General features: G+C 40.3%; 1 long non-coding RNA gene across 1 annotated transcript in view; it reads left to right on the top strand.

Moving 5' to 3' along the window:
• LOC103890132 (uncharacterized) overlaps window positions 1–27984 on the top strand; it is a 63390-nt gene that overhangs the window by 24547 nt on the left and 10859 nt on the right. The window lies entirely within an intron of this gene.

Consider the following 27984-nt stretch of genomic DNA (forward strand, 5'->3'; position numbering starts at 1 on the left):
GCCCCACTGGCCAGCCTCTTGGGGAACAGAGAAGGGTGAAAAGCAGTGGAAATAGGATCTGGAAGGGAAAGTGGAAGATACACTGTACAGCCCGCAGAATAAATGCAAAGATAATGGTGCCTGTGCATGGGAGGCATGCCTCCAATGACTTCACTCCAAAATAATTTTGGGGAAAGTATGTTGATATTTCCTTATGCATTTTTAATTGCTTCTGAAAATTTTTTGTTATCTTGTTCTTAACTGGCATTTGATCTTTACTAATTTGCCCTCTTAAAGACTATAACCCTCTACAAAAACAAATAAACACAAACGCTCTTTAGCTTCCTGTTACCTCAAGGATAATGTATGACTTGAGTGTGTTGTTGAGCTTTCTGCCTTAGCTAGTTTGCCAACAAATCAAGGTTCTCTATCAGTACAGCTAAGAAATTTAAAACCAGAATAAGCAAAAAACTTTAAGGCTCTAGAGATTTACTTCATAACTTGCTTTAATTAAAGTCAATTCCTATATTAAAAAGAGACGTATTTCTGATTTAATATTTTTCCCTTAAGGAGGGCATTTATTACTTTTTTTTTGTAATTGAAAGTGTTAGATGGGTTTCAAATCGTTTGCTATACCATTATTTCTTTGAAATCATTCTTTCCTGTGCATACCTAGTTTGGAATCTCTCTGTATATGAGCCTGCTGATTTGTAAAAGAAATTAATGATCATGAGGTTATTCTGAAATTCAAGGAGTTAAATTGATGTAAAGGAGTTAGAGTGCTGCCTCGGATGGAGGAAGTACTCAATATGTGGTCCCCGTTGTTTGTGGACCTTCCTGTATCATGTTCTTGTAAGAACACGGAGATCAGTAGACTATTCTTATAGCAGTATTCAAAAAGATTAGACCAACTAGTAGGATGATTTCTTAGGGCACAGATATGAGGTTTTACTCCAGAAGCTTCAGTCTTTGGGAGTCTTTCCCTTGAGAGCTAAATGATGGATATTTGGAATACTACAAAGCAGAATAACAAATATTTTCTTTTCCTTTCTTTTTTTGTGATTGTCCTGAGCCAGAAGAAGTAACAAATTATATGGTCATTTTGGTATTCTCTGGCTATTATTTTGTGTATCTTGCCTAATTCAGTTATGCCTTATAAATTTTAAAATGTGATTGAAGTCTCCATTCTGTTATATTCCTGAGTCCAAGAAACATAAACATGAAAAATCTAGTGGAAACCTATATTAGCTAGGATTCAGTTCAGCCATATATTTTTTTAAAAACATCAAATAGCAATGGGTTAAATAAGACAAAAAATTTTATTTTCTCTCATATACAAGATGTCTAGTTGTGGGCATTCCAGGGATGGTATGGAGCTCCACATTTATCAAGGACCCAGGAGTATTCTCTGTTTCTGCTCCTCTATCCTTAGTATGACCCTCATCCTAGAGGTCACCTTATGGTCATGAGATGCTTATTGTAGCTTCAGCCATCATGTTCAATTGAAAGGAGTAAGGGGCAAACAGTGTGGTTTCACACTGAGTGAGCCCCCTTTAAAGTGCTTTTTAAGAAGCCCCACACTTCTGCAACTTTTGCCTACTATCCCCAGGGAAGACAGGAAATATAAGTTTTATCTAGAGTTTGTCAAAAAGCCATTCACAATGTGGAGGTGTATCCACACCATCTCTGTAAGCTGACCATGTTTGAGCTATAATTGCAGTTATTTTACATAGTTGTGGGCAAACTGCACCACGTGAGCTAAGAAATCAGACCAATCTGTGTTTGAATCCTGGTTCTCTCTGACCTTTACTATCTGGATGTCCTTGAGCAAGTCAGGTTAACCTCTCTGAGGCTTAATTTTATCAGGTCAAATGAAGATAGTAAGACAGCCTATTTAGGGCAGTGGTAACGACTGAAAGAGCATATATATATACAAGTTGTAACCTGATTAATAATTTTCACAAGGTGTACTTGTAATTTTATTTCTTTTAATTATGGTCAAACATTGTGCCAGCCTCAACAAATGATATTTGAAAGGTGGCAACACAGCAAGTTTTCAAAGTATCTACAATTAATAAATCAGAAACTCAGAGAGGCTAAGTAACTTGACTAAGCTTATGCAGAACTGAAATACACTCCTCTCCCTCAATAAACAATAAAAATAAAGCTCAGGCCTTTCTGACTTGAACAACTGCCCCTTTTCTTTCCAAAGTACATTGTCTCTTTCAAACTCAGGTTGCAATTGGCTACATAATATATGCAGGTTTATGTAATAACAAACTTGGTTCTAATCGCATTTTACTTCACTGGTTGAATTCACTCAGCAACTATGGAGAACTTCCAGAGATGGGGAATTAGGGCTTCAAGCCAAGACTTTGGGCTGGCTATGTCCTGGAAAAAGAAGCAGACCCTGCTATAGCAAAAAAAATAAATAAATAAATAAAAAATAAAATAAAAATAAAAATAAATAAATAAATAAAGTTTTTCTGCTCAAGGCACAAAGCCTCCTTGGGTCTTGATAATATACATACCCTTTGACTTAACTAACCTGGTTGGGTGGCCAAATCATATTATTTTCTGTATTCTGATGTCAATTCAATTTGAAAAATGTAAATGAGGCTTGCTCATCAAAACAAGTTTAGGAAAAAAATTGAAAATAAATAAATAGGGAATCTGCTGTGCTAGTCACAAATAGAGCCAGACTAATATTTTGCATTTTTTAAGGAAATATTCAGTGCCTATAAGAGTTGCATAGATGGTAAAGGGTGCCATGATAGAAAAGTCTGGGATTCTGTTAGTGCAATAAAAGGTATGACAAAATTGACAAGTGGGAGTTGAGCAAGAAAAGCAATTTCTAAGCTGGCACCTGAAGAATAAATATGAATTTATCAAAGCAATAACAGGTGGAAGAATATTCCTAGCAGAAGGGTTAGTGTATGCCTCTGACTCTTGAGTTTTGACTTCTGGACACTTATTCCCCGATTCTTCTTACCCTTACTTCTGATTCTTGCCTTGACTCTGCAAAGGCTGGCTTTTAGCCTTCTGGTAGCCCACCATCAAGCACTGAGGCCACCACCTTAAACGCCTTTCCATTGGAATTATGTCCATTGGAAGCCACTGTTAACAAACCATTCTACAGGACTGTCCTAAAACAGAAATGGCAGCTAGGCTTCATTTCCTGTGCCAGTGTTAATAGCTTCTTTGTGGCAGCCTTGACAAATCAAAAGGATACTGAGGACCAATAGAAACCGCCTCACAATTAATTAGTGAGGTTTCCCTAGTTTAGAAACAGAGAGTTCTGACACACAGGTATTGGCATTCTTGGGTCCAACACTCTCTTCCCCGCTTTCTATTATGCTTGAATGAAATTAGGAAAAATGTCAAAGAAGAGGCAGGGTGCAGGCCAGAAAGCACTGATGCTAATAACACCTGGCATCTCTTGCATGTACATATCCAACTTCCGCATTAAAAATTTGGCTCCTGCTAATAAAAAGTTGTCTGTAAGTTCCCTGGGCCATCTCAATGGTCACTGCATTTACAAGCCCTTTCAGACACCCAGCTGCTGCTCCTAATACACTTTCTGACAATAAAACACCTGCCTCTTATGGGAATGGCTGGCGGAAGTTGAGAATACTGTCAGTAATCACAGACTTGAGGTTGCTATGAGCCTGAATAGACTGGATGCTATGATCCTTTCCCCATAAACACTGCCTGCTAACCCACTGAGTAACAAGCTGAAACCAACCCAATAGTCTCATAGACAGTTGTTTTTGGATAAACATAGAAATTGACCCTTCTATTCTTAAAACTGGAAATTTCATTTGTTTTATTTGAGTTCCTTCCTCAGGAAATGACTTTCAGGCCTCTTAAAAAAGGTATCAAATAACTGAAACTCACCAGATCACCACATCTAGACAATGAGATGTGGGACCACTCATTCATCATGATTGCTTCCCTACCCCATCCCTGGTTCCTGTTTTCTTACACATTGTTACATTTCTTCCCTACTATATAAACCCCTAGTTTTAGTCAATCAGAGAGACAGATTTGAGACTGAGCTCCTATCTACCCAGCTGCAGAGCACTATTAAAGCCTTCTTCCTTGGCAGGACACGTCATCTCAGTCATTGGCTTTCTGTGCAGCAAACAGCAGGACCTAGACTGAACCCCTGGTGTTTTGGTTACAAAGCTACAGACAACAGTCTCCTGTTGTAGAAAAAAATGTGTTCAAAATATTTCTCTGCTTAAAAATTTTTACTGTTGTCTGCTCACTGACCATTCTAGGCCCTCCATCTTGGACTCTCCATTCCAGCACTAAAATCAACTGAGATGTGCTTTCTCCCTCATTATTTGACTGTCTTTACTTTTCTCCATGCAGTCCTCTTTACCTAGAGCCTTTTAAACTCCCTTTGTCCATTTAGTAATTCCTGTGCAGACTCCAGACCTAGCTTAAGCAATCTCATCTCTGCAACCTTTGTCTGCCCATCCCACTCCATTCACCTTTCTCTCATCAGTGCCATCTCTATGCTTTTTATAGATTTATAATGTACTTTTATTATTGCACATATTGCTGTATTTGTTGTCAATAAATCATATGCCTTAGAAGGCAGTGAGTTTTTTGAGAGTTTAGAATTTTCTTCTACAGTATATGATTTATTTGACCGCCTTCATCTTTTAACAGGCATTTAAGCCAGGTCTTTATCACCTCAGATATTGAATTTAACTGAATAATTGAGAAGAAGAAACACTATATATTCTGTTTTTGTACACTTTTGACTGGGCCCTGTGCATGTCTGTGGGAGTGAGGAGATTTTGGGTTAATCAAAGATAGAGATGCCTATTTCATATGTTTATCATTGAATTTTCTTATTTCATACATTATAGTCAGGTAAAGAAAGGCCACGATTAAAAAGTAAACTTTTTGAATTACCTCCCTGTGATTTGTAGGAACATGAGGACACTTATTTTTCCTTTGAATTTTTACCAAAGAGTTTTCATTTTTATTTATCACAACAGGGTTCCAGACAACATCATGCATACTCATGTTAATTGAATTATTCTGATTGCTCATGAGTTAATATTGTCTTATTTCATCTTTCCAGCTCATTAACTAATAACCAAAATCTAAGTAATTAAGGTATTTAGAAAATGTTATTAAGTGCCATTGAATTTTCTCATCCCCAAGTTTCTTGAACAGTTGGGAAGAAAACACTTAACCCTGGACTTTTGTTACCTTCCTGTCCCCTAGGACTTTTCCCCAATGCACTGGGCTAGTTTTCTACACTGTGGACTCTTGAGGCTGTTTCTCCTGTTAGCTGTTGTGCTGTTTGGAAATGTGTTGTCAGAGTCAAAAGAGAGAAAGTAGGAAGATCATGGGATCTCACTTGTTTAAACATGTGTATTTGTTTGCTTGTCTTATCAACATTTGATAAAGACAAATATAAGTATATCCCAAGTGCCCCAGACCCCATCAGCCTCTGCTGGAGAATAAGGTTAAAATCTATTTTTTAAGTATCAAAATTAAGACAGGAGTCCCCAACACATTTGGCTGCAAAAAGCCCTGTCTTGAGATTTCATTCCTTAGGTCTCTCTGGTCATCCTCAGTGAATGCTTACATATCCTACAAATTCATCCCACTGGTTTTCCTGCCCACTCTCAGGCTATGGATCCCTGTCTCTTCTGCTATTGGTTGCATCATACCGTCTCTCTGGCCACTCAGGCTATGGAGGCTCCTTGTGTAACTATACCTGGACTTGGCTCTGGGCACAGCCTCTTTTCTTTAGTTGACTGTACACACAGCTAATAGAGGGCAAAGAAAGCTCTGAAATTTTGAAAGACAACTTCAGCACAGAAACAGGAAAGGGATACCAGATGCAGCAGATCTCAGGGTCCATAGGCTAAACCCTCCAAAGGCAGAGCTGAGTTAGTGCCATAGGGAAGTATGTCCAGCAAAGCCAAAACTATTTACCATCTAGCCCTTTACAGAAAAAGTGTGCATATTATTGCTCTATCTGGTTCCAGGCCTGGGCAAATGTCCTGATTCTTGGATTTGCTAAGTGGACTCACTGCATTCTTCAATATAGAGTATTTTATGTGTATTTGTCCATTTTCACACTCTTATAAAGATACTACCCAAGACTGGGTAATTTATGAAGAAAGAGGTTTAATTAACTCACAGTTCCTCAAGGCTATGGAGGCCTCAGGAAACTTACAATTATGGCAGAAGGCAAAGGAGAAGCAAGCACCTTCTTCACAAGGCAGCAAGGAGAGAGAGAGAGAGTGCAAAGCAGGAAGTGCCACTTTTAAACCATCAGATTTCATGAGAACACACTCATTATCATGAGAACAGCATGGGGGAAACTGCCCCCATGATCCAATCACCTCCCACCAAGTCCCTTCATCAACACGTGCAGATTACAGTTGGAGATGAGATTTGGGTAGGGATACAGAGCCAAACCACGTCATCATGTTCTAGTCAGAACTCTCTTGGTAACATAATTGAAATCCAGATCAAACAATCTAGAGTGAAATAGTAGAATTTCGGCTAGTAATTGGAAGGTTAAAGGCTAACTAGCATTATGCACAGATGGATCCCAGGAGGCAAGTTATGTCATCAAAACTAATTTTTCTACCTTAATCTCTCAACCTTGCCTTTGTCTCAGGCACTCAGGAGTCTCAAGCTTAGTAGGTACCCAGCTATCCCAACTGAGTGGAATAAGTCCAGCCAAAGTCCCAGCATTGAGTGTAAAGGGACCATTATGTATTGTTTCACATTCTCGAATATTCTGGCCAGGAGGTGAAATTTGATAACTGGCTTGACCCAGATAAGGAGTGCTTCCCTGTGGCTGGAACTGAAGTGAGCCCAACCAAAATTATATGAGATGATTATGAGGGATAGAGCTAGTTTCCCAGGATTAATTTGTTTTCCTCCAGATTAAGGGTGAATAAATGTTAGTTGGTAGTTAAGATGTATCCACTACCCCGGCCAGTGGGTGTTCTATAGGATGGCAGAGAATTAAGAGAGGCAGATAATCCGTTGGCCTGGTCCTTCCAGATTTCTGCCTGGTAGTTTCTGTTCTGATCCAATGACTGGCCCAGTGAGGAAGGAACATTTGGTGGCTTCTGGGTGCCTACAGTCTCTCAATTCTGAATCCTTGTACAGACATTTCAAGCTCAGAGCACTGTGCAACGTGACCTCACCCCAAGAGTTTCTCCAATAGAACTGTACCAATATCTATGCTATAATTTCTAATTTTCTAATAATAATGCCTCATAGCAATAGATCATGCCATGACAAATACCTAGCAAGGAGATATGGTTGGCACTATCCACTCTCTCTCTTCTGCCAAACAAACCAACCCCAGGTTATTAACGTAATAGCTTTGGTTGAGAAAATGTAATTATTTATCATGGATAGAGAAATATGCTCATTTTAAAAGTTTATCTTCTTTGTCATCATTAAGTCATTCAGTTAATGCTTTCATTCATAAATACTTTCAGTGGAAACAAAGCCACAATTTCCTGTCCCCTTGCTCTTTATTCACTTGAAATGATGATGTCCCAGGATACTGCAGCCCTTCCAGTTCACAAATTGATCTACTCAGAAGTAAACCTGAGCTACCTCATCTCTCCCCACCTGCTGCAGCACCTTTTTCACGGGACAGCCAGGGTGTAGGGATTTTCCAGAACTCTTCATGAGTCTGGAAACCACTGATTCAGACAGTTTTCCTGCTTGACACTTCTGAATCCTTCTCAGCCCCACCCCAATCACAGAGGTAGCTGCCACCTTCGTTTTTTTTTTTTTTTTGGAGACGGAGTCTCGCTCTGTCGCTCAGGCTGGAGTACAGTAGCATGATCTCGACTCACTGCAACCTCCACCTCCTGGGTTCAAGCAATTCTCCTGCCTCAGCCTCCCGAGTAGCTAGGACTACAGGCGCACACCACCATGCCCGGCTAATTTTTTGTGTTTTAGTAGAGATGAGGTTTCACCCTCTTGTCCAGGCTGGTCTCGAACTCCTGAGCTCAGGCAATCCACCTGCCTCAGCCTCCCAAAGTGCTAGGATTACAGGAGTGAGCCACCGCACCCAGCCTCTCTCTGTTTTCATTGTACTATTGGTATGACTTTCCAGGCTGTTTGGCAATAGCTGATTTATTCCTCTGCCTCTTTTGCTGAATCCTGTTCCCTGGAGGCAAGGACTCTGTCTATTCCTCATTGTCTCTTCAGCACTTTGTAGAGTGCCTGGAATAAGATAGATATTTTATAAGTCTTAGCTAAATGAGATGCTCTCAAACCATCCTCTCAAATATGCTATTATCCAGGCATTATTATAATCATTTCCCTCTTACCAATGTGGAAATTAAGGCTCACAGATATTAAGTGCTACATTCAGAGTCTGACTTGAACCCAGAACTTCTGAACTCAAGGCCATTTTTCTTTTCAGAACGTCTGGCTGTCTCCTTCATGGAAAAGACTGATAAAATTTATAAAATTTTGCTAGGCTGAATTATATGAAATCGGAGGTTAAAAATGTTCAAACATGAGTAAGTGCATATGCTTCATTGTGGCCTTTATACAGGATGCAACTTTTTATTAAAAAAGACTTACACCCCATACTTAAAAAAATGGACTGAAAGTCTCAATGGACTTAGTTGGTCAGAACAAATGTACCTGGAAGTCTGGTGAGCAGAAACTCAGACCCATGAACCCTTACAGTACAGCACAGACTTTAATGAAGTGCTTCATAGGATGAGTTTAGTTTAATGGTTGTGTATGGACATTAACACTCTGGATTGAGGCTTCTTTTCTATCAACTCATGGAATCATGAGTTGGAAGTCAACTCCGTCAACCCATGGAGTCATGGAAGCCTGAAGTCTCCAACTTCTCGTGGAGTCAGGTCATGGAATGAATAGTTGAAAGTCCTGAATTTAGGTTTCAGGTAAGTCACCACCTTACTGTGTGAACTCATGAAAGTCTGTCATCTCTGTGAGCTTCACTTTCTTTATCTGCAAAATGGGAGAACAATTCCTGTTTAACCAGGTTACTCTGAGGTTTAAGAAAAGACATTATCCATTAAAGGCCTCACAAAATAAAAAGTAGTATACAGTCATATGATTATTTTGTTGTGGCTTTGCCCTACCTAGAAGAAAAAGAGCCAGCAGGCTCAATAAACACAGTATTAAAATATAAATCCTTGAGTGAACAACCTAGATGTCCTTAATGATAATACATGAGCATCCTCTTTTTAATATAAGGCCCCCTCTGGCATGAATAGATTGCTACAGCCACTTCATTTTCCATCTTTCCAGCAGATTAACTGCTTGTCTGAACTCCTGAAATAGGAATGATGAGCCTCTGAGGAGATGAAGGGACTTCCTGATTAACTCATCTGTTTCACCTCTCATAATGAGAAGTTACCACTGTGCCCAGAGAGCTGTGCTTCTCTGAAGGGCTGCATTTTATACACAGTGGCAGGCAGGCAATCAGGTTTACAATTGAGGAATTTATTACCTAAGGGCTGGGGGAAGAAATGACAGTGGGAGTTAAAATATTTTATTTAAAAAAAATGCACACATTCATGGGGCCATCTCCATTCTTGTATATTTTGGGCACTCCTCAAGATACTTGAGAGTATGTCTCAGAATCTACAAGGAATTTAATTTAAATAAATTTTACAAGATAGAAAACAAGCAACCCCATTAAAAAGTGGGCAAAGATATGAACAGGCACTTCTCAAAAGAAGACATTTATGTGGCCCACAAGCATATGAAAAAAGTTCAACATCACTGATCATTAGAGAAATGCAAATCAAAACCACAACGAGATACCATCTCATGCCAGTCAAGATGGCAATTATTAAAAAGTCAAGAAACAACAGGTACTGTTGAGGCTGTGGAGAAATAGGAACACTTTTACACTGTTGTTGGGAATGTAAATTAGTTCAACCATTGTGGATGACAGAGTGGCGATTCCTCAAAGACGTAGAACCAGAAATACCATTCGACCCAGCAATCCCATTACTGGGTATATACCCAGAGGAATATAAATAATTCTATTATAAAGATACATACATGCATATGTTCACTGCAGCACTATTCACAATAGCAAAGACATAGAATCAACCCAAATGCCCATCAACGATAGACTGGATAAAGAAAATGTGGTGCATATATGCCATGGAATACTACCCAGCCATAAAAAGAAATGAGATCATGTCCTTTGCAGAGACATAGATAGAGCTGGAAGCCATTATCCTCAGCAAACTAACACAGGAAAAGAAAACCAAACAACACATGTTGTCTCTTATATGTGGCAGCTGAACAATGAGAATACATGGACACAGGGGGAGAAACAACACACACCAGCATCTGTCAGGGGGTGGGAGAGGGAGATCATCAGGATAAATAGCTAATGCATGTGAGGCTTAATACCTAGGTTATGGGTTGATAGGTGCAGCAAACCATCCTGGCACATAACTACCTACTTAAGAAACCTGCACGTCTTGCACAAGTATCTCAGAACTTAAAATAAATAAAATAATAAAATAAAATAAAATAACTTCCAAGTTAGGAACAGTAAGAGATTAACAACAATAACTAATAATAAAATACAGCAATTATAACAACATATTGTAATAAAAGATATGTAAATGTGGTATTCCCCTTCCCTTTCTCTCTCAAAGTATCTTATTGTAGAGTAATCATCTCGTTTCCAACCATGGCTGACTGTGGGTTACTGACACTGTAGAAAGCCCAACTCTCAGGAAGATAAGCTTTGATTAAGAGTGGACTGCTGTAGTTGTTCCCTTCCCCAGGTATTGACTGAGGGTTCTTTGTTGAAAATGCTCAACTTCATTTGTTGTACTTTGTTGAGTTAGTAAGTGTTATGAGTGGAGAAAATTAAGTGAAACTATGAAAATCTAAAGTAATATAACATTTTAAAAGGGCATGCTGTCACCTTTGATTTAAAAGAAAAATTCTGGAAGATATAAGTAGGGGCAAGAAGAGGAGGTATGACCAAGACAGTGAAATGAACCCGTTCTTTTAGGAAAAGACCAAAACAACAACAACAACAACGACAAACAAAAAAAAGAGAGAGAGAGACAAAATAAGATGCAGCAAGTTGTTTAAGCCATAAACCCAGAGTCACTTTTGACTCATTTTTCTTTTTTCCCAGGGTCACATTCAATTTATTAGCAAATTCTCTTAATTCCACCTCCAAAATACATGCTCAACTACTTCACTTCTCCAAGTATCTAATGCCACTGCTATCAAAGGCAGTATCATCTCTCTCCTGGGCCACATCTTGCCTCCTAACAGATCCTTCACCTTCTGCTCTTGCCAATCTACTTTCCACAGATTCTGAATCATCTTAAAGCATAATTAAAATCAGTCACTCCCTTACTCACAACTCTCCAATGTTGTGCTTTGCATTTAGAATAAAATCCATACTTCCTAACGATGCTCTGTGAGGCATGGCCTATAATGGACATTAGTCTCTCAATCTCATCTTTCACTGTCTCACCTCTTCCCTTGCACAATCTGCTCCAACACTTTCTTTAACTGTTTTTTTTTTTTGTTGTCATTGTTTGTTTGTTTGTTTTGAGACAGAGTTTCACTCTCATTGCCCAGGCTGGAGTGCAATGGCGTGATTCTAGCTCACTGCAACCTCTGCTTCCCAGGTTGAAGCTGTTCTCCAGACTCAGCCTCCCAAGTAGCTGGGATTACAGGTGTGTGCCACCATGCCCAGCTAATTTTTGTATTTTTGGTAGAAACGAGGTTTCACCATGTTGGCCAGGCTGGTCTAGAAATCCTGACCTCAGGTGATCTGCCCACCTTGGCCTCCCAAAGTGCTGGGATTACAGGCCTGAGCCACCGCACCCGGCCTTCTTCAACTTTTAAAAAATTTCCTCAAGCATCTCAGCCTCTTTCTTGTCTCCAGACATTTGCCCATGCTATTAACTCTGCCTGGGATGTTTTTGTTACGACTTTTACATGGTGAGCAACTCCTTTTGCTCTTATAGGCAATTCTATCAAAAGTAGGTTCCCCAAATGCATCCAGTACTCCATCTTGACTCCTTGCTTTATGCACAGTATTTATCAAAATTTGAAATTATCGATTTTTTGTTTCCTTCACTACATTGTAAACTCCTCATAGACTGGGATCTCATATGCGTTATTCACTATTTTTTTTGTTCCCCTGCCTCTGCAACAGTAATGAGCACATAGAAATGGCACAATAAATGTTCATTTAATTAATGAATTGAAACATCTTTTCTGCCACATGATTCTTTAGACAGATAGATTGATTTTTAGAAACTTTCACTTTGTGCTGTGCAATATAATTATGCCATAATTAATCTTCAAGAAACTTTTGTAAAAACTTATTGGTTTTAAATGAGATGGGATATAAATGTAGGCAGTGGTATGATAGAACCATCTCATAGTCACTTGCAAAAGCAGATTATAAGTATCTTGTTCTAATTCTGAAACTGCATATTTATACTTCGAGATCTATAATGGTGGGAATATTTACACCATGGAATTGTCAAAGGTAAAAAACAGACATTCCACACCCGACCTCCCCTGGCCACTGTCTGCCAACCCCCTAGTCCAGACAGCGAGTTGTTAAACATTTCCCAACATGTCATTGACAAATAAGTTTCTTAGTTTGTGATTTTCAGAAAGAGTCCCTTAAATGAGATTTCGTGAGAAAGTTATTTACTAGAAAGTAATCTAGGGGTGAGGGGCCAATAGAGAAAGTGAGGAAGTGGGACCAGTAAGGAAAGATCAAGCAAGAGTGTGGTATTGATATGGGAGTGGGGCAGGGAAGCGATGGGTAGAGAAGGGTGAGGTCCTTGGCAAGGGCTCCACCCTCAAGCCTGAAGACCTGCAGCCTTAAGTGAGGACAGGCATATCTGTTTAGGCGCCCAAAAAGTTGCTTTTGGCCTGCCACAACCCTCATCCTGTGCCCATAAAAACCTGAGAGCTTAGCGGGCACAGACACAAGCAGCTGGACATAGAGAGGAGCAGAGGAACAGAGTGACAGACAGCGTTGGGGCGGCACCATAGAGAAGGAGGGAAGAAAAAGGACACCTGGGCACCAGGGGGAATTCAGCCAGGTCGGAGAAGAGTCTGGCTACTGGGCGGCCCAACTCCAAGGGAAGACCACCTTCCCACTCCGTCCCCCGCTTCTGGCTCCCTGTCCATCTTGCTGAGAGCCATCTTCACCACTCAATAAAACCTTGTATTCATCCTTCCAGCCCACGTGTAATTTGATTCTTCCAGTACACTGGGCAAGAACTGAGGCTGTCACAATGGCTCCCTGTCCTTGTGATAAAACAGAGGGTCTATTGAGCTGATTAACACAAGCCATCTGCAGACAGCTTAGCTGAAAGAGCGCACTGTGACACACACCCACTTGGGCTTCCGGAGTCCTAGACACTGCCCTGGGGCTGGAGCACAAAAGCACTCCCCTTGGCCTCTGCACCCGCTCCCCCTAGGGGTTTGAGCAGTGGGGCAAGGAAGGAGGGAGCCATACCCTTGTCACACACACTGCAAGGGAAATAAGGGAACTCTCCATTTCAGTATCAAGCAAAGTTCCACGGAGTTTTACTTTGGCTCAATGCCACGGAGAAACTCTGAAAACCCAGTTGTCCAATCAGGGACTAGGGATCTGGTGTGTTTGTACTCTCACCTGTCAGTCATAGGACTGTCCCATGGGAACACATATTCTCAAGCACTTCCTGTTTCTGTGTGCAATGATAAAGCAAGTTCCAGCAGTGGGAGGGAAGGCCTATGACAAAGAGACAGATGCTAGCTGTTGAAGGTGAGAGCACACAAATATGGAAAAAGAATCCTGGACCTATAAGCCCCTCACCGACAGCCCTGCTGCTACAGTGCCTCCAAACCTTTAACAAGCATGCACTCACCTGGGAATACATATGTCAGCAGGTTTGGAGCGGTGCCTAAGATTCTGCATGTCTAACAAGCTCCCAGGTGATGCCTTTGTGCTGCCAGTGAATCACACTTTGAGGAGCAAAGTACAGCAACATGCCTTCAATTATTTTGTACAGGAAGACCCAGCTTTATTTGGCTTGTTCAAGTTAGTTTTCAGGCAAACATGGTTTACTGAAAAGTTTGAATTAGAACCACTTTCTTTGAGGGACACTCTGTTTCACCACAGGTTTTCCCCAAATATTTTATCAGTGAGGTCAGATATTTAGTCAGAGCACTTTACATTTGCAAGCGAGGTTTTAGAGCCTTCAGTTCTTCCCAGAAGGTAAACTAAGATCAGAAAAATTCTTAACATTATTTAAGCATGCATAGTGCCAAATAAGTCTGTAGTCTAGATACTCAGTGATTAATTTTCTCTATCATGCTTTGAATTCAAGTTCATTTGTCACTTCAACAACCATTTAGTGATACTTTGTTCATTGCAAGCCACTATAGACGGTTTCGTTGGGGATACGAAAGTGAATTATATTAAAAAAATAGACAAGGCTCTTGCCCTCCATGATATTACAACTGAAACAGGAGAGGTTCCCTTATCCCCCTCACAGGGCATGTGACAGGGGTGTGGCTCCCTTCTTCAGTGCCCCACTGCTCAAATCCCTATGGGGAGCAGGCAGATGGGCAGGTCATGGAGAGCCTTTCTGGGCTCCAACCCCACGGCGGCATCTAGGGCTGAGTGTTTACAGCTCCCGAAGCCCCAATGGGTATGTGTTGTAGTGTGCTCTTTCAGCTTTGCTGTCTGCAGGCAGCTCGTGTTCATCAGCTCATTTAGACCTTCTGCCTTATTGCAAGGACAGAGGGCTTTCTGTATCCTAGGGTTCTTGCCTTAGTGTTTCAGAAAAATCAGATCACACGTGGGCTTGGAGACTGAGTGCAAGGTTTTATTGAATGGTGGAAGTAGCTTTCAGTGAGATGGATGTGGAGCCAGAAGGGGGATGGAGTGGGATGGTGGTCTTTCCCTGGTGTCAGGCTGCCTAGTGGCCAGACACTCCTCCAACTGCCTCTGGTCAAATTCCCTCAGGCACCGGTGTCATTCCACCATCAATGGCCTGCCAGTGTCTGCTCGTGTCTGCCAGTGCGATCTTCTGCTCCTCTTAACATCCAGCTGCTTGCGTCTGTGCCCATTATGGTCCTAGGTTATTATGGGTGCAGGATGGGGGGACTTGGTGGGCCAAAAGGCAATATTTTGGGCACAATAAAAGAAATGCCTGTCCTCATTTAGGTCCATGGGCACAGACCCGAGGGTGGAGCCCTTGCCAGGGAGCCTGCCCTTCTCTACCCAGCACTTCCCTGTCCCCCTCTTGTATCACAACCTAGAGTGTTTGCTTATAGAAATGGCTGGAGAACTGGTTTCAAATTTATCAAACATCTGTGGTGTTTCACTTTGTATGTGGTTGATAGGCGACGTAGCTTGAATTACCTACAAGTTGCATTTGTCTTGTACAACCAACTTAAAAATGTGAAGAGGCTGTGTATGACACAAACTCAACAACAAAAAATAAGGTAGAAAATTATTTTTAAGCTTAGTCATTGGAGATGTGAAGGCATAAATGGTTTTTTCATGTTAACTATACTCTTTATTTTTATATTCTTCAATGAATGCTAATAAGGCCTACCAGTACAGACTGCTTTGGGCAGAAATAAATATTATGCACTTGCAGTAATTAATTTATGGCACACTATAGTCAGTAGGGTAAAGTGAATTTGTGAAATTCTCAGAGTACTTGACAGTTTTTTATTGAAGCAGGAATAAAATGCAGTCAGTAAATAGTACAATGCTGAAGAAAGTGTTTAGTTATCACCACAAGAGTTATATGAAGTAATTTAGGGTACTTTGCTTTCCTGCTTAACCCAGAGGTTATGCATTCATATTATTACAATGTGAGTGCAGTATTTCCAACCTGAGCAAATAAGGAATTAAGTAAAAGAAGCCTTCATGAAAGTATTATTTGAGAATGCCTTTTCTCTAACAGTATGCAAATGCACTTTTAAATATGTGAAGTCTTGCCTGGGTCTGTATGGTGCCCCCAGTTCAAATATTTTTGTTCAAATAATATTGAGGCAGCAACAATTCCTAAAACATCATTTTATAGGCATGAGAATGTTTTGGCAGGTAGATATTGTTAGCATGGCGATGTTGGGTATTTCTGCAATCTCTTGCCTCTGTGTGGAATTTGATTGGATGGGGTTGGGGGGGTGATCTTGCTGTCTTAGTTCAGATTCCCAGAGGCAGAGCCTGAAATAGAGAATTTTGTGCAAGTGGATTTTTGATGATGTATTTAAGAGAAAGGGAATGCATGAAAAAATTAGGCAAAAATATGACTTCAAAATAAGTCTAGTCTTAGCTGAGTCCCCCAGGAAGCTGTGAATGTGAATTATCCTACAGAGCTGGCCCATCTTGAATCCAGGGATTTAGCCTTTGTATCCTCAAACTAGCGGAATTCATGAGTGACTGCAGGCTGTGGAGAGAGGTGGACAATCTCCAAGATGAGATGGCCCTACTTTTTTTTTTTTTTTTTGGAGATGAAGTCTTGCTCTGTCTCCCAGGCTGGAGTGCGATGGTGCAATCTCGGCTCACTACAACCTCCGCCTCCAGAGTTCAAGCTATTCTCCTGCCTCAGACTCCTGAGTAGCTGGGATTACAGGCACCCACCACCATGCCCAGCTAATGTTGGTATTTTTTTTTTTTAACAGAGACAGGGTTTTGCCATGTTGCCAGGCTGGTCTCAAACTCCTGACATCAAGTGATCTGCCTGCCTTGGCCTCCAAAAGTGCTGAGATTACAGGCATGAGCCACTGCACCCGGGAGATGGCCCCACTTTGACCCAGGACAATTCTCAGAAGAAGGGGACAGCTAAAGTCCAATAGAAACAGAAGCTGGGGGATGAGTGCAATAGCCCAGTAAAAAAAACTCTGAGTGCAACACCAATATCATCTGCTATTCTCACCTAGGAAAGAAGAACAAATGACAGGCTGGTTTATGAACCAAGTGCTATAATAAAATAGCACAAATAATGACATGGCACTGACAAACAAGTCTCAGTTACAAGAGCATTTTGATTCCTATTTATTACTAACCTTTTCCTTTATAAGTAAGTTAAAAATTAATCCAATGTTGAGCCTATACTTGCTGATGCTGGTCTCAGCTTAAAATATGTTAATGGCTGTTACACCTTTGGGGGAAGTTGACTAGGGAGAAACAGGCTCACACATCAGATGACAGAACTGAGGGGAGACATTTGTAGTAAGTAGATGAATCCTGGGTCATTGTGGTGAGCCCACCTCTTCCTTGCTGGATGGAAGTCTTCCATAACGGGGGAAATCCTCCTACGTTTCTCAGACATTACCTAGGTAGGTGCCAGAGCCTTTAAAGCTCTGGTCCTAGGGGAGTAACTAACACTGGCATCTGCCATCAGCCACAGCCACCTGAAGGAGAACCTAGATGGTGGAAATATCCTGCCTGGGAACATGGGTGCAAGGATTGGGTGACATTTTTTTTTTTCTTTGTCCATTATCCTATCACTAAGTAGTCCTTTATTTTTCTTTTTTAAAGTCACCTAGGATTCACAGGTATCTCTCTTTGATCAGTCTGCAGCTGGAGGTCAAAGAGACTTGGGGTAAGTCCCCTGTCTTCTATTCCTCTAGTTAGTATTGAGGGCATCTAGAACAGTAGATGTGGTGCTTTTAATAGGCTGATGATTTTCCTTTTTCCCTCTCTTCCTTCTTTTAGTCTTTCCTTTTCTTCTTCTCCCTTCTCTTTGCTTGTTTCCTTCCTCCTCCCTTAAATAAATTAATTTATTTTGTAAATTACCTCTCTCTTTTATTCTTGCCATCTCTTTCTTTTTTCTCCTCTCTTCTTTCTTCCTTATTTTCCACCTCTACCTCTTTCCCTTTTCTCCGCCCATTTTGTATGTTAAGTTCCCCCTTCCGCTCCCTCCCTCTTCACTCCCCTTTCTTCTGCTCATCCTTTCTCTTCCTTGCTTCATATCCTCCTCTCTCCTCCCCTCTCCCCTGCTTTGGTTTTCCCAGCATGTCTATTTCCAGGTAGCCAGGATACCTTCTATATTCAGAGCGTCTCCTCAGGCTCCAGTTTGACCCAGAGGTTCAACAAAAGGGACAGAATTTTTTATATTTAATTTGGTAAATAAGATGCAACCAGATGATCTAAATGCTTATGTTTGATAATTCAGGCGAAGACATGGAGAATGTGAGGGGAGCGGAGGTAACTCAGCAGGGCTCTGGCCTTCCTCTCATAGAGCTCTGGCCAGCCTCCTTTAGCGTAGGCTCAGTTCTGTTGGCCCCTGACCCTCCAAGGCTCCAGCGTTTCAGATGAGCAGTTCTTCTAGGCTTAAGGATTGTTTGTCAGATTCCCCAATTCTCAATGCCTGGTGTTCTTTGCAGAGCTCAGATCATGCTGATGTAAGTTCACCATCCCCACCAGCCAGCATTGAGCAGGATCTGCTACCATTGCCTTATGCTCATTACACATCCCATCTGTCTGTGATGCCTCTTTGGCAGTCAAAGAGCTTAATGCATTATGCATTTCAGAATATTAGAGAGATTATTTAACCACCAGGCTATCAAAACCAGGAGACCAGAAATAATGGCAGAGTCTCTTTCAAGGACTTTCCCTCAGTTTTAATGTCAAGGATGATAAGAGTATTGTTTGGAGAATTTTAAATTGTGGAGAATAAAAACACACAATGATGGACACAGAACATACACTTATAACCTCCTACTGTTCTAAGGATTGACTTTGTCAGTTTGGTTTAAGAAAGTGGAAGTATTACGTGTCTTTTGGCAAGAGCCTCCCAGAATCATTAACCAATTCCGTGATTCAACAAAGGCCCATAAATTGCTAAGGGTATTGCCAGAAGGAGGTAGTTTATGTATAAATAGATGAAAATAGAGGATACTATCTCTTTAATGGGTGATTTAATCATACTGTTAGGGTGATATGTTAGCAATTAATGTGAATATATAGAAGGAATAAACATAAGTAGCATTGTCAACTTGCTACTTTGACTAGGTTTGTAGTGATCTTATACCAGAACGTTTGTTGCCTGCCCTGGGAAAGCATCACTTCAGGCTGTACTTTGCTCATTAGATTACTCTAATTATTAGGAAGAACCAAGCAAATTAATGCATAGCAGGGTCTTATCAACAGTAAGTAGACATAAATTCTATAGAATACATGTCAAATGTTGTAGTGCAGAATATGAATACTAGGTGTTCAGAGGAGCAGAGCAACAGAAAATCTGATGGGGAGGGTCGCTAAAGTGAGAAAGGTTGCTTATCAAGACTTGAACAGCCCCAAACACAACCCTAAAAATCCAGCATAATTACCTTATATGGTTGCAAAAACTTTATTTGCTAAGTTCCATCTCCTAGGTCTAACATTCAGGTGTTGGTTATGGTTTAGAAATTTCTCACAGAATTCAGCGGTATGCACCTTGGTCTCCTGCAGTACAGGAGTGTTACCAGGAGCCAAAGCATTTTTACTTTCCACCTTGCTCTAGAGCTACAAGTTATCTGTCTCTTTCTACTTTCCACATTTACTTTCAGAAGAGGAAAGCCTTCCTCTTCAGGTGGATATGAACTGCTACAACTCCCCTCAAAATGGCATTTTTGGCCAACAAATTCACGTCTTATTAGAAGTCTCTTTCCACAGGCAAATATCTCCATCTTTCCTGATACAGGTGCTCAAATAGCAGGATAAAACATCTGATTGGCTCAACATGGGTCATCTGACTACTTCCGATCCAATCAGCTATGGCCAAGAGGCAGTGCCAGATGGTATACCTATGGCTGTGCTTACTTATTTAGTGGAGGAGAGAGTACTTCTCAGGAAACATAGTTGTGGCTGGGAAGATACCTCAAAAGATGTCTACCAAATTATTGTGATATTCCAAAAGTTGAAATAAGAAGCAACATTCCAAAAGTTGAGATAAGAAACAACATCAATGATAATGAAATAGAATTGTAAAAGATGAATGGACCTTTAATCTTCTCCTAATTTAAAAGTAATGTTCTAAGGGCCTTAAGCTGTCTATGAATACGTGAGTTACACACAAATTTTAATTTATAGGAATTTAACACAGTCCTCAAGGCAATATTCACAGAGGCAAAAACTTTTCTATCTGACACTAAAACAGTTCCTTCAAAGTAAACAAAACTATTTGATAGTGTCGAGTGGTTTTTGCTTCACTGAATTAAATGTTTTTAAAATCATATTGAAAAATGAAAAATATTTCTAATTCTTTGGTTATTTTAATTAAAAAATGTTCTTCTCTCAATATCTAAGTTAAATTACCATCTCATTTTCTAGCCCTCTACTTTCCCCTTGAAGAAAGTGTGTTTAATTCTTTACCTTTCAGGTTGACTTCATACTGAGCCAATAACTTCTTAAATAACAAAAGTGACCTGCAATAAGCCCTGAGATATGATTTTTGTAAATAACGTCTATACCTCTGTCATTGCTGTCATTCATTCAAGTGCACAAACCCATTAACTCTTCCTTCTCCAACCAAAATCAGTCACCAAGTCTTGCCAGTTTTTCTTTCTTGATGTCTATCAAATCCATCTCTTAAAATGTCTTTTTCTTTTGATCTTTTGTGCACACTGCTGCTCCATGAATATTCCTAAAGCACAGCTTTGTCTTTGTTTATACTTTCTGCTAATAGATTTGCAGAGGTTCACCATTATTTTCAGAATCAAGTCCACTTCGACAACCTGAGTGTGCCAGAATCTTCCTGCCTCTCAAACCCTACTCCCTTCTGTCCCCCACTCCTTGCCCCCTTGCTGAATAACTCAGGAAAATGTGCAGGAAATCAAGGATGCCAAACAGTATGAGTAAAATCATTTTTGAAATAGTTTTATGCCTGCTATATTTTTAAAAGCATCAAAGTCACTATGGAAAAAATTAAGACTTTGTTAGATTTCTTTATACTTCTCACATAGTTCAGTATTTGGAGTATGTATGAATTACTTATATTCAAAAACCATATTACCTTCTAAGAGTTTCTGAAGTTTTTAAATGGAACTATTTCCCATGATCCTTCTTTAATAGTAGGGTCTTTGACTAAGCGAGGTCTTTAACTCACTGTTCCCTGATCATCCTACAGGTAGCCTCATCATGGAAACTTTCTGCAATGCATCCTCCCAACTCTGACCTAGAATTTCTCTCATCCTCTGGCTCTCTGAGTCTTTCAATTCCAGAGCTTAGGACTGTGGAATTACTTAGCAGACTCCCACTCCCACCCTTTCCTATAGTCACTGTAGATGATCTACGGTTCTTAATACGTGAACCATTCATTTGGCCTAGAAAATCACTTTATGTTGCTACTTAATTGTTTTTATAAAGCAATCATTGTGAAATGGAAAGAAAATTCCACTGGTAATCAGACAGCATTGATTATCAAGGTTGTTTAATACATTCAACCTCCCCAGAATCCATTGCATCTTCTGGGTGACAGAGCCCTGATCTCCCTCCAGCTTCTTCTCCACTACATTTTGTCTTTATGCCTCTGGGTAGAAAGGATGTCTGTTCATTCATCCTCAGCCTCCAGGGATACTTCCCATTTGGCATGAGCCAATTATCATATCCCACCCCTCTGCCTGGCCATATGGATCAGTCAGGGATGTGTTCTGGAAGCAATCAGAGCCAAATAAATGCACAGAGGCACTGCTGGGGCTTCTGGGAAAGGGAAGTTGGCTTCACCCTCAAGCTCCATAGAGAGTCTCCCATGCTTCAGCCATCAGGGGAAGGACTGGAGCAGCGTAGGAGACTGTGGAGCCTGAGGATGAGGTCAACACTGCGAAAGGCAGAAAGAGAGAGAGAGAAACAGTGTTGGTGTCATGGGTTGGCCTGCTGGATCATACACCCTGCCTAAAGCAGGTAGCTCTGACATTTTCACTTCTATGAACCAACTAATGGTCTAGGTTAGGATGCTTGTCTTTTACAAAACAGAGATTCCCGTTGGACATAATGGTCTCAGGCAAACTATCACATTCCTCCTCTGTAAAATGAAGGTGGAGATAAGAATTCTTTCCTCAAAAGACTACTGTGAAGATTAAATAAGGCAATACATTTGCAAGTATCTAATAAACTGGGTTCTTAAAAATTTGTTGTATTTGTATATTTTCCTTTTTAAGCAATAGAAAGGCCATGGAATTTGAAGTCGCATAGAACAGACTGGAGTTTAAAGCTAGTTCTGCCTTTATTTTCTAGTTAAGTAAATGACTTCCTATCTCTGAGCCTTGATGTCTGCTTTTGAAAAAAAAATGGGCATACTAATGATATTTATCCTGAAATGTTGTCATTTCTAGAAACATAATACAGCATTTGCCATAAGGTATATATGCAACAGGTACTATTTCTCTTCTCTTCCCACTTCTGTAATTCCCCCTACCCATGTATATAACCGTTTCCCTAGATGCACAAACCTCTTTGAAGGAGTCGTGCTAGGATCTTAGATGTTTGTTCACAGTATAGCCTAGCAACGTGAACACTGGGACAATGTATTACTAATAAGAATTCTGCAAGAACTATATTCTATACATATACGTTATATTATTTTATCTTTATATCAACTATTATCTGCTAAGAAATATCCACAGTTTATAGATGAGGAGGAACTTGCCCACAAACACATAAATATCACACTGCAGAGCTAGAGTATGAATACAAATCATCTGTTTGATTGAGAAGCTCTTATTACCTTGCCAAAGAGAGCAGAAAGTTGAAAAAGGAGAATGGAATAAAGAGGCAAAGTTTGGTATGGAAGCATGTGGCTGGCTCAGGTCATGAAGCTAAATTCCTGCAGCCAAATGAGAAGAAATCCACCTATCTTTACCTGGTTCCTGTTGTTTCTAGTGTCTTTCTTTCTTAACACACTACTGCCTAAAATAATTTCAGAGCTTCTCAGTAGCTTCTGAATGAGCATCCTCACTGCTTTGTCTCCTTATCTGTAATATATTATGTTGCTCTGTTATGGGATGAATCAGGCAAGAGTGCCAGATTTGATTTAAAAGCTTTTCCGCTTCCCCTCTTAAAATCCCTGGTTCTATAATAAATGTTAGTTTACATTTGCTCATAAAGGTATTTTATAGAGGGGGTGCTTTGCCATTATTTCATTATTCTTCCAACTGTAGAGAAGATAAACTTTGATGTCTTTGTTTATTCTCACATAGTCCTATGTGTACATTTAAAGTTTTTTTTTTAAAACAAGGTAAATATACAGAGATACATTAATATATTGTAAAAAAGAATTAGGATCAGAGATTGCCCTAGCATCTAGCTTGTGGTGGGGAATACAAAATCTGTTTGCTTTGGAATTAGGAAGACCAGGTATAGTGGCTCATGCCTGTGATCCTAGCACTTTGGAAGGCCGAGGTGGGAGGACTGCTTGAGTCCAGGAGTTTGAGACCAGCCTGGGCAACATAGCAAGACCCTGTCTCTAAAAAAATTAAAGAAAAAAAATTAGGCAGGCATGGTGGTTTTTACCTGTAATGTCAGCTACTCTGGAGCCTGAAAAGGGAGGATCGCTTGACCAGCCAGGAGGTAAAGGCTGCAGTTAGCTATGATTGTGCTACTGCACTCCAGCCTGGGTGACAGAGTAAGACCCTGTCTCCAAAAAAAAGAAAGACAAGAACAAAAGAAAGAAGGAGAGAAAGAAAGAAAGAAAAAAGAATTAGGGCCCCCAGCTTGTTCCCACTCCTTTGCGCTCAGTTGGAAGTGTGCATAACCATCTTGAAAGCAATGTATTCCTTGAATGTACCAGCTCTCCTGCTTTCTTGATTCCCTAATTTGCAACTCTTGCAGAATTGACTGTATCTGCCATGGATTCATTCAGCAAATATCTATTTTGAGCACCTACTATGTGCCAGCTAGTCTTCTATAGGTACCAAAATCAAAAGTAAAAAATGGTCATGGAGGAGTTGAGGTGAAGTTTTATACACACATAATTAAATCCCAAATCTGTTTTCTATCAATTAACCAAGTTCTTAACACATTGTTTACATACTCTCAGTGCTTCTCTGAAAATGGGGAGTAGAAATAAAAGATTAGCCAGACATGAATGAGCCTCCCACATACAGATAAGCAATACATGGCCAGGGTCTTCGCCTTTATTTATTCTGGAATTTGTCTACAAGTACCAATGCTAGGTAGAAACAGGCTATCGTCCAAGTGTCCCTCTAATACAGAACAAACATTCATTGAGTCCTTACTGGGGACCTAATATCATGCCAAATGCTGGAGATACAACTAGGATCAAGACATAGGTTCTTTCTTTAAAGTACTCACAGTCCATTAGCTTAGCTGCATGGGGGAAGGAGGAACAGGACACATACATAAACAAATACATGTGTGGTCAATAAGCGTCTTATCCCCTTCCTGCCCCTTCCATTTCTCTCTATCCTTACTCTTGGTGGAGGTGGAGTGTCTTTGGCATAATCATCCTTAAAAGTTATAATGTGAGAGGTGATCATTATTTCTACTACTTCTGATATAATTAACAATGTAACAAATAATAACTCTCATTTTTGAACATGTATATGCCAGGCATTGTTCTAAATGTTTTTTGTGTATTACCTCATTTATACTTTTAACAATTCTATGAAACAGGTACTTTTATTTTTATTTTTTTACAGTTAAGGAACTTATGGCACAGAAATATTAAGTTAGTTGCTCCATAATGCAAGAGAGTTTGTCTTATAAAATGTGAGGTTTTACCATTGCCAGCCTTGGTCACCTGAGGTCAGAGGTCTTGCTGCCCTTAACCACAGAGAGTGAGGGGTTGGTTTGATGGAGCCAGGTTCTGGGAGGTGGCAGAGGGGGTAGATTCAAGAAGGCAAATCAAGGGAGAGGGGACTTAGGGTGCTCATCTAAAGTAGGCACTCTGTGGCCTAAAAAAGAACCCTGCGAGAAGAGTGGAGAAATGTTTTGGCTTGGATGTCAAATATGTTTGAGCTTGGCTGGAACAAATAATTATTTCTTTCTGGTATGAACAAACTGGATATTGTGGTACATGAATTCCATGTATTATTTAGCATCATAGGTTCAAAGCTAGAGCTTTTGGAAGAGAGACATAAGAGGAAGTGGTCAGTTTTACTTGATACGGGGTTAGGATATAGAAAAGGCTTCTTGGTGGAGGATAAGCTGAATCTTGGAAGGTGAGGAGATACTACACACAAAAGAGGGATGGAGAAGGGCATTTCTGTCAGAGCAGTCAGCATGCGCAATGGCATGTAAGTGGTAAGCCGTCTTCAGATGGATCACAAGAAGTTTGGCTTGGGTTGAGTTTACCCTGCTGGGATGACATGGCTGGAGGGGTTGGCATGAACTGTAAGTGACCTTATAAACCATATTTTACAGCAGGATATGGGAAGCTTTCAAGGACATTTTAGCAGAGGGGTAATCTGGTCAGTTTTGTTTTATCAAGCTCACTCTGGTATGATAGAGAAGATGGCTGGGAGAAAGATACATCATGCTTCTGCTTTGCTCCCATATCCACTCTCCATACGGAACTGCTAAGTGCAGCTTAAAGTATTATCTATTTATACTTTAATGTATAAAGTTAGAGTACATCTCTTTAAGCATGTCTTGAGTAGATCAAAGGAGAAGAAAGATATCTAACCCACGTTTTTGTGCCTTTGAACTTCTCAGAAAATGGCCAAGTGTGTATTGCTCCCAGAGCAGATGGAAGAGCACTTGCGGTTTATATTCACATCTCTGAGAAATCCTAAAGATTGACTAGTTTACCAGTACTTCTCTTTTGTGTGCTGTAAAAGTCCATTGGTTAAATCAAGTCTCAATGCTGAGTATGAAGACAAAATGTGCTGATCTATCTCATCACTTTATTATTAATAAATATCAATTTCATGTCTAATTATACACTGAATGGATATTGTACTCTACACTGTGGAAGTTGTAAAAATTACTACTACTACTATTAATAATAATAATAATATGGTAGGAAACAAAATGTATTAAGCAATAACTTGGGTCAGGCATTTTTCTAAATGCTTTACATGGATTGCCTAATTTAATTCTCACGAAAAAGCTAAAAGGTAGATGCTGTTATTATTTTTATTATATTGATGAGAAAACATCCCTGAAGGGCTACAGTTTGAAATTACACAGCTAGTCACATACAGGTGTAGCTGGGATTTTACATTTGTCTGACACCAGAACCTGAGCTTTCAACTTGACACACAAAGAATTAGGATTCTAATTGAGGATATAAGCCAAGAAATAGGGAAACGATAAAAATACCACAAGAAAGATGCAAAATACGTATAAATGGCTTCAGAAAAGAAAGATGATCATGTTTAATTTGGGAAGATTAGGGAAACCTTTGCATAGGAAAGAGTACTATGTCTCAGGTTGAGTTTTGTTACAAGCAAAACCTGAGATGAAGGGTAAAGTATGTGTAGTTTATTTGGTAGATGATCCTAGAATATTACAGCAGAAATGGAGAAGTGAGAAGGGAAGGCAGGCAATCATGAACATTTCTAGAACAACTTACTGCAGGGACACCTGAGGTTCAATCCCACTGGGGACTTTAGGAGGCAGTGTAGAACATATGCTTCAGAGTAATTCCACCCTAAAGGTAAGAAAGCTGTGCTATTTATTTTCCTGCACCAAATCTATAATTGAGTGAAGGCTTCCCTAACTTTCCAGCATTTCCAGCCAGTCCCAGCCCAGAGAACAGCCTCGATTCAGGGAGTATCCAGTGCTTGCAGTAGGATGGGATTGGAATTTCTTGGAATGGTGATGGCTGAGGGGAAACGAACCAGGCACCAATAGCATGAGTTATTATATTTGAAATGTGGACACTCCTAGCTGAAAAGGAGGTGAGAGATGTAATCTTTCCTTATTCTGGCCCAATTTTGTGCCCGGCTAAAAATCTAGGGTTCTGCTTCTAAAGAATAAAGAAAGAATAGATATAGAGGGACATCTCTCAGTCTCTGCCATGATGGTGTCCATGAAATGGTTCATGGGGGATGTGATTTGCTTAGAAAGACTAGAGATGGTTTCCCTGAAGAAATGTTAACTGAGCTGAGCTCAGAAAGCTGAGACCAGCCAAAGCTCTCTCTCTCTCTCTTTCTGTCTCTCTCTCTCTCTCTGTGTGTGTGTGTGTGTGTGTGTGTGTGTAGCAGGGAGGGATGATAGCAGCTAAGAGCTTGAGGCAGAGGAGAACATGGTAAATTAGAAGACCTGAAGGAAAAACAGGGTGGCAGTAGTTAGGGGAAGAACAGGTACAATGGAGACTTCAGAAGGTGGGACACCAAACAGGGCCAGGTTAATATGAACTAACCTGTGAACCTGATGTTCTTAAATATTCCCCTCAAATAAGGTATTATGTTGGCCTAGTTAACAGTCTGTGCATCAGAAGATCCTTAAGGAATGACTGTAGTTATAGGGAATGTGAGGTTCTGTAGCCAGGTGAGATACCCAGGTGCAGTCTCCCACTCAGTGCCCCTGAACTCATACCAAGTGAGTGGATGCCTACATTTGTTAAGGATGCATTTGGCTATAAATAAACTGTGGCTTAACTTAACTCAAATACAAAGAAAATGTATTTCCCATAAAGAGGTATGCAATCAAGCTCTGGTGATCAGGGATTTGGAGGTGTCTCTCCTGTCCACTTAACTGTTTCCTCTATCAACTTTGTATCTGCTTGGCTCTCCTCCTAGTCGCACGATGGCTACCAGCAGCACGTGGGGCAAGTGACTGCGTGGTTATAGTGGGAGGGACATAATCCATTTCCCTCACTCTAGGATAAATATTCTTCCCTTCAGTCTTACTGAACTGACTCATATTGAGTTTATCCTGGAACCAATGATAATGACCAGGAGAATTTCTAGAGTAGATCGGCTCAAGCTTGATATCCAATCACCATCAAGAAAGATCGGGGTACCACATCTGGCTTAGACTAATGAAGGACCACTTTTGGAGGTGAAGATGGAGTTAATTATGAGAACAGAATG

This window comes from Pongo abelii, chromosome 2 (genome assembly GCF_028885655.2).
Source record: "Pongo abelii isolate AG06213 chromosome 2, NHGRI_mPonAbe1-v2.0_pri, whole genome shotgun sequence".
In the NCBI taxonomy this organism is placed as follows: domain Eukaryota; kingdom Metazoa; phylum Chordata; class Mammalia; order Primates; family Hominidae; genus Pongo; species Pongo abelii.